Genomic DNA, 7,565 nt, shown 5'->3' on the forward strand with positions numbered 1-7,565 from the left:
TTTGTGCATACAGAATTGGGGTACAGGCCAGAGGCTCAGGGGCGGTGAGAGGCTTCACCAGAGACAGAGCGGGGAACAGGACAGGCAAATCAACGAAGTACACTGCTGAGGGGAGCAGCGGGTGGGCCAGGAGAGGTCTGCCGTGCCATGCGGTCACCTCTGGCGCAGGCGGGAATGGAACTCGTGCAGAAGCAGATTTAGATTCTCAGTGCTGTGCTTTAACCTGCTGCGTTACCAGGGAGGGCCCTGTTTTGCTATGTTTTTATTGTTACTATTTCCCCCTAATGCCTAATTTGGTTCCCTTATATTCCTCCTGCAAATGAAACCATCTGATACTTTTCTTTTTCCTTCTGATGTACTTCACTGAGCATGACCTCTTTTAGCTCCTCCATGTTGCCGCAAATAACATTAGTTTAATCCTGTTTGATTGTTGAATTGTTGCTAACCCACCGAGGAGTACACTGACCACTAGAATGTAGTGAAGCAGGAGCCTGGGGTCTGGAGTCGGGTTTCTGTTTATTAGGACTACCCATGGGTATATATAGGGTCTGTTCATGCAGGGAAAAACAGGAAATTTGCCCAACGCAGGGAATGGGGTGCATGTTTGGATCGGGCCTAGGGCTTCTTGTAGCTTCTATTTGAAACAAGTAGTGGGCTGCAGCTCTTTGCAGGACAGAGTGTACTGTGCTCTGTTGACTTGTTTGTTGGCCTTACTGGGGAGTGTGCTCACCCATGCACAATATTAGCCAGGGTAGACAGGTGTACTTGAGGTCCTGCAGAGTTAGCCACAGTTGAATAGTATTCCATTGTGTATATATACTGCATCTTCTTGATCCACAGAAGAACTAATCAGTCAACCAGTTTAGTAAAGTTAGAAGGATACAAAATCAACACATAAAAATCAGTGTCCTTCCCATATACATTCGATCTCAAGAAGAAATCAAGAACACCATCCCTTTAGCAATTGAAACCAAGAAAATAAAATACTTGGGAATAAATCTAACAAAAGAAGTGAAGGACTTCTACGAAGAAAGTTATAAAATATTGTTAAAAGAAATAGGAGAAGGCACGAAGAAATGAAAAGACACCCCCTGCTCATGGATTGGAAGAATCAACATTATTCAAATGGCCATCCTACCAAAAGCAATTTTCAGGTCCTTTTTTTAAAAAAAAATTTTTTTGGCCCTCTCTGGTGGCACCAACGGGTTAGGATGCAGCCGCTTCAGTGCAAGTCGATTCCCCACCCTAGAAGTGATCCACACGGTGCAGCAGACCTCTCCTGTCTCACCTGCTGCTCTTCTCAGCAGTGTGCTTCGTTGATCTGCCTGTTCTGCTTCCCACTCTGTCTCTGGTGAAGCCTCTCACTGCCCCTGCACTTCTGGCCTGTACCCAGTTCTTAATGCATACATAAATAATCTTTTTAAAAATATCCTCTCTCTCTCATTTTTTGTTATTTTGCAAAGAAGAACTGGGATGTAGGCCATAGGTGGGAGGGTGACAGGATTCACCAGAGACATAGTGGGGAGCACAACAGGCAGATTGACTAAAATACATTGCTTAGGAGTGCGGTGGGTCAGACAGGAGGGGTCCGCTGTACTATATGGGTCAGATCCCTGGCTGGCTGGAGCCCCTATCACGTCCTTTTAAAACATTTATTTAGAAGTTCTTGTGCAGGCAAATATAAACCAAAGACATTCTGCAGGGGAGGAGGAGGAAGAAAGATCAAAACAGGGGTGGGAAAAGCACAAGGGATTAAGGTGATGGAGCACAGGTGACTTGTGTTGGAAATTTTACAGGGAATACACTTGAGAGGAGAAGGCATACATTGTACAAAAATGAAGAATGATGTGGAATATATATATATATATATACACATATATATATATAATTTTTTAATTAAAAAAAAGAATTTCTCATGTGCCCAGTACCCTATTTACTACATGCTGAAGGCAAGAAGAAAAAGAACATAAGAACAGCTATTTTATGTTAGTCACCATTTTACTGGATTTTATTTGAGATACCTTATATGACCTTTAATACACGCCAGGAGTAGGCATTGTTTAGTACTCATTTTACTGGAGAAAGAAACTGAATGAAGGAGAGGGAGAGAGGGAAGGAGGAAGAGAAAAGAAGAACAAGAGAAAGTATAAATGAACAATAGCAAGAAGGGAAAAGGCAAAGGAAGACGAGGGGTGGAAGGAGAGAGGAAGTACGACTAGTAGACAGAGGAGAGCAGGAGGAGGCAAAGTCACAAGTCAGTGGGGTTCAAAGTTCCCAACAGAAGCTGTCCTTTAAACTCGAGCCTTTCTGACAGAATCCCCCTCCCCAAGGACCTTGCAATCTAGCTGGCTGTTAAAGGGCAAGCTTGGAGGAGATTTGTCCAGAGCAGTCATTGCACTGTCTCTTCTATCTTGCCAGCCTCTCCTCCCCTTTGTATAATCTCCTGCTAGCATTTATAATACAATCTGGCTTCTCAGTGATCCTGGAATTGTCTCATGTAGGACTGTCCCCCTCTTATACCCTTATTTCCCTTCTACCCAGTAAAATGTGTACTTCTTTGTATTTTAGCTAATCCACTTTCGAAGTTGAAAACTAGCTCCTCACATTGATTACAATAATGAGTTAATATGAAACTCTCCCTGTAGTACTTTCATTTTGGCAGGAGAGTTCTAGAGACAGAGTGCCTTAAAGGAATGAACCTATAATGTTACATTTCAAGCTATGTAGCAAACCTGAACAAGAAATCATTGCTCAAAGTGGATTAGAGAGGTATGGGGTATGCTTTTTGATGTCCATAAATCACTCCACGTGGGAAGCCAATTACAAGCACTGCAAAGTCACACGTAAGAGCATTTTGTGTAGAAGTTATTCTATCTCAAACTCGTGCTATTTGCAACAGCAACATGGATGGAGCTGGATGGGATTATGCTCAGTGAATTAAATCAGAAAGAAAAAGAAGATTGGATGGTTTCACTTATAGATGGTATATGAGGGAAACAAATCAGGGATCAGGGCAAAAAAGACAAAGCTAACAGGGAACTATAAATCTGAGACATTGAGCAGGGGAGTAGGAGGGATTAAAACAGATAGGAAGAGCACAAAAGACTATGGTAATGGTTCACAAGTGACTTGGTGCTGAGAATTTTATGGGTACTATACGTAAGATGAAAAATTAAGCATGGAAAAAATGAGCAGTGATTTTAAGTAATTTTTTTAAAAGGTATTCTATCTCTTAGCATCAGTTGTGCTGATAGCTGGCGATGAGCTGGGTCTAGTCCATCTGTATTTAGTAATCAGTGAAACAGTGGCTTTAAGAACTTAGAAAATAACTTTTTTTTTAAAGTTTCTACCTTTAACTTTGTATGACTGTAAAAACCTGTGGGACTTTCTAAGCTTGCTCATCATAGTTAAGAGTTCCTAGTGGGGGACTGACTTGTCAACCATGCCCCTGACATACCTATCTTCTTTCAGCCTTCCTGAAGTTTCTCAATTCAAAAAAGAGATGTCAGTTCATAAAAGGATTCCATTGGCTGTGTTTTGCTATTACTGAGGGCTCAGTATAACACATTCCATTGCCCAATGATAACCCATTTTTGTGGTTTCAACACCCACCTGGTAAAATATACCAGTCTCCCATGAGCATCTTCAAGTTACACTTGCTCACTGCTCTTCTGTATTCTTTCAGGTGTGGATGAAATAAACAAGTCAGAATCCCCGTGGCTTCCTCTGGAAATCCTACTGTTCTGATGAGGACTCCACCAGCACAGTAGGTACACAAATTTTTCCTTCACTTCTGTTTTGCCATCATACCTGAAAGAGTGTTTTCTTGCCCGTGGGCCTTGAACAGATACTGAGTGCCCTTATTAACCACCTGTCTCAGGTTTCTGCTCCACCAGTTAGTGGCCAGTTGTCACAGCTGGACAATCGTTTGGAATACGAAAAGCTGTGGTTTCTGAAATATTTAGTCATATGTGACATTCCTGTCAATAGTTCCCTTTTATATTAGAGCCTGAAGCAAAAGGAAAAATCAGACATAATGATCCTGTCTTTCTTTACTCTTATGATATTCTGTTCATCATGAACTTGCATTCATTTTGAATTTTGAAAATACTGCACTAAAATATATATCCTGATTAGTGAGTTCTCTGGCAATCCCTTAAATTTTGTGTGCAAGGTGTTTTGTGTTATCACTTGTCTTCCTAGTCTTGTTCCTATTTTCAATATATTGAATTTGTTTCTTTGACTTAAAAGGGGGAGTAGAGAAACCTGTGCAGCCAGCCTTTCTCTCCATTTTGAAAATAAGTCTATGTGCAATTGACACAAATGTTTTCAATTTTAAGCTTTTAGAATATGGATTCTAAAGATGAGTGTATATATATGTATATATATATATATATCATAAAACTTGATTCCTTAAGTATACATATTCTCTCTGTATGAATATATACACATTTAATTTAAGTATTAAGTGTATGGGTTTATCATTATCTGGAAACCAAAGTGAAACCACTCCCTCCTTTCCCCCATCCTGTTTCTAGAGGTTTTTCTTTTATCATAAATAGATGTTGAATCTAATCAAATGCTTTCTCAGCATCTATTGATAGGACCATATGATGTTTACCTCTGCCTTAATTGATGTGGTGATTTCGTTGATTGATCTTCAGACGTTGAACCTTCCCTGCGTCCCTGGTGTGCATACTGCTTTGGGCATGCTGTGTGGATCTGTTAAAGCATTCTTGGATTCAGTTTGTGAAGATTTTATGGACAGTGTTGTCATCTGTGTTCAGTAGCAAAAATGGCCTATAATTTTCTTTTTGTATGTTGTTTTTGTTTGACTTTGGTATCAGCATAATGTCCTTATAAACTATGTTTGGAAGTATTCTTTCTTTCTCAACTGTTTTGAGTTTGATAGTGTCTTACTTTTGAATTTTTGATAAAACACACTATTTGGTCCTGGACTTTTGCTTTTAGGGAGATTTTTGGTTACTACTTCAATTTTTTTTTTTTTTTTTGCTTGTAATTGCTCTGTTCAGGTTTTATTTCTTGATTCAGTCTCAGGTGCTTGTGTATTTCTAAGAATTTGTCTTCTAGGTTATTCAAACTCTTAAGCATGCAAATGTTCACAGTGGTCTTTTATGCTCCTCTGAATTTCTGAGATGTCTGTTGTAACTTCCTTTCTTTTCGTCCTAATTCAATTTATTTGAATTTTCTCCCCTTTTATCTTTGTAAGCTTACCTTGAGGTTTGCATCTACTGTCTTGGTTTTTTCAAAGAACAAACTTTTGGTTTCTTTAATATTTTGGACTGTCTTTGTCTTTGCATTTTATTTATTTCTGCTCTAAGTTTTATCATTTCCTTCCTTCTACTGGATTTAGACTTTGTTCATATTTTCCTAGCTCCTTAGGTGAAAGATAGGTTATTTATTTGAATTCTTCCTTATTTCTAAATCTGGGTCTTTATTGTTACATTGTTCCTCTCACTACTGCTCTTGTGGAGGCAGGCATTTTTAAGTGTTTAAGGGTGGCCAGCTATTTGTTTCATAGTTCTCTTATCCTGTCTGCAATGTCTTGTCTAAACAATGACTAGGTAGATAATGGATGGATAGATAGAAAGGTAAATGATAGGTGAATTACAAGAGGGCTATCACAGAAAAAGTAAATGATGTGCATAGCCATTGTTAGGTCTTCTTAAAAATAATATTTTTATGTTTTTTTTTCACTATATAGGATTTTCTCCCTAAGGTGTGGTCCCGGTAGTTCTCCCACTCACTGGAGTGCCCACAGCCCTCCACCACCTTCCACTCTGCCCTCCTCCACTCCCGCCCAGCTTCTTCTTTTCCCTGTGAAGATGTTGATTTCTTTTCTGTTAATTTGCACGACCTCCTTTGTCACTGTCCTGGCATATAACTTTTTTTAATTGCTTGTACATTATTGATATTTTTACAATATTTGATCCCCTGCACATGTAGTCCCCATAAATATCCCACTACCACATCACCCGTGAACCTTCACCTTGGTCTTGTTCACTTCCCACCCCTGTTTTGATATTTCTTCCACCCTTCCCCTGCCTCAAATCTATAGTTGCCTGCATGTTTTGTCTTTTTATTTTACTCTATGCTTGACATTTTTTCTTTTTCCTTCTGACTTATTTCACTGAGGACAATCCCTTGCAGCTCCATCCATATTGCTGCAAGTGGCGTGAATTTATCTTTTAAAAATAAACAGACTTTCTCACATTTCATAGTACCGTGTAACTGAGGTCAATAAAAATAAACAATTGACCCTTAAAACTGTTCAAGAGCTATTTTTCTAATCTTTGTATCTGGTATACACTTAAGTTGGTAAGTACAAGGAGGCCATCTGTATTCAAGTCTTTGTTATCTCCTACAAATAAATGGCATTGCTTAACCTTTGTTAAAATACTACAAGGCAAACAGGTAGGAACCACAATCAGTGTGAATCTCAAGAAGTGGTTAGTCTATTTCAAATAAAATTGACATCAAACAATGACAAATTATTGTGCATAATGCTGCTCGCTAGGGAAAAGTCCTATTACTTATTGTCACAAGTTTTGGTTTACAAATAGCTTCCTTCTCCTTTTTTTATAGTTATATTTATTGAGGTGATGTTGATTTACGATGAAATTATTGTCTTAGGGGTATAGGTTTGCATCTCTACAAATGTATGTTATTTCACCACACCTTCCACCAAAACCCCAGCAATCCTCCATCAGACCATGCTTCGCACTGTGTTCCCACCTCACCACAAGCCTTTTCTGATTACTTTACATATCCATTGTGTTTTCTGTCCTTCCATTTTCATCTCTCTCCTCTCCTCTACCCCTCCCCTCTTGGATGCCTCATCTATGGTCAGCTTTCGGTGTTTGTCTTTTTCTGACCTTTTCTTTGTTTTCTCTATATTCCACATATAAGTAAAACTAACCATTATTTCTCTTTCCCCTTATGACTAATTTTGCTTAGCATAATCTTTTTACCAGTTGTATTTAAGGGAAAGGAATTAGAAACAAATAAGTGGGAAGCTTATGCCTAATTTCTTCTAAATTCAACTTAGGTTAAATTGATTTTCTAGACCTACATGTGTCCAGAAGTCCAGCTTTACTCTTTGAGTAGACAGTGGCCTAGAGAGGTAGGCAATTGGCCTATGTAAAAAAAAAATAGTTAAATTTCTCAAATATAGACTTTGGGATCTGTGACTGTTAAACATACTTTCAGGTACTTGATGATTTCCCTGGCTGTGGTGGGGAAAGGACTTGTCATTTCCTGTCATAAGAACACAGCCGCTGTGGTAGAGAAAGTAAAAATAGCACCACATTGCCACATAGAAATGTGCTGTACTCCATTTTGGAGTGTGTGTGTTTGTACATGTGGTGAGGAGGTGAAACTTTTTAACCTGACTTTCTGTTAGTAGTACTTCCTTTGATCATAATAAAATGTGGCTGCTGAGAGCTATTCTTAAGAGTTAAAATCATTTTAGAAAGCCAATGAATATGTTCTGAATTTTGTACTCTTCTTTAGCTCATAACTTACAGATGAAAATGTTAAATTTG

This window comes from Condylura cristata, unplaced genomic scaffold, assembly GCF_000260355.1.
Source record: "Condylura cristata isolate star-nosed mole 26May11 unplaced genomic scaffold, ConCri1.0 scaffold00019, whole genome shotgun sequence".
NCBI lineage: Eukaryota > Metazoa > Chordata > Mammalia > Eulipotyphla > Talpidae > Condylura > Condylura cristata.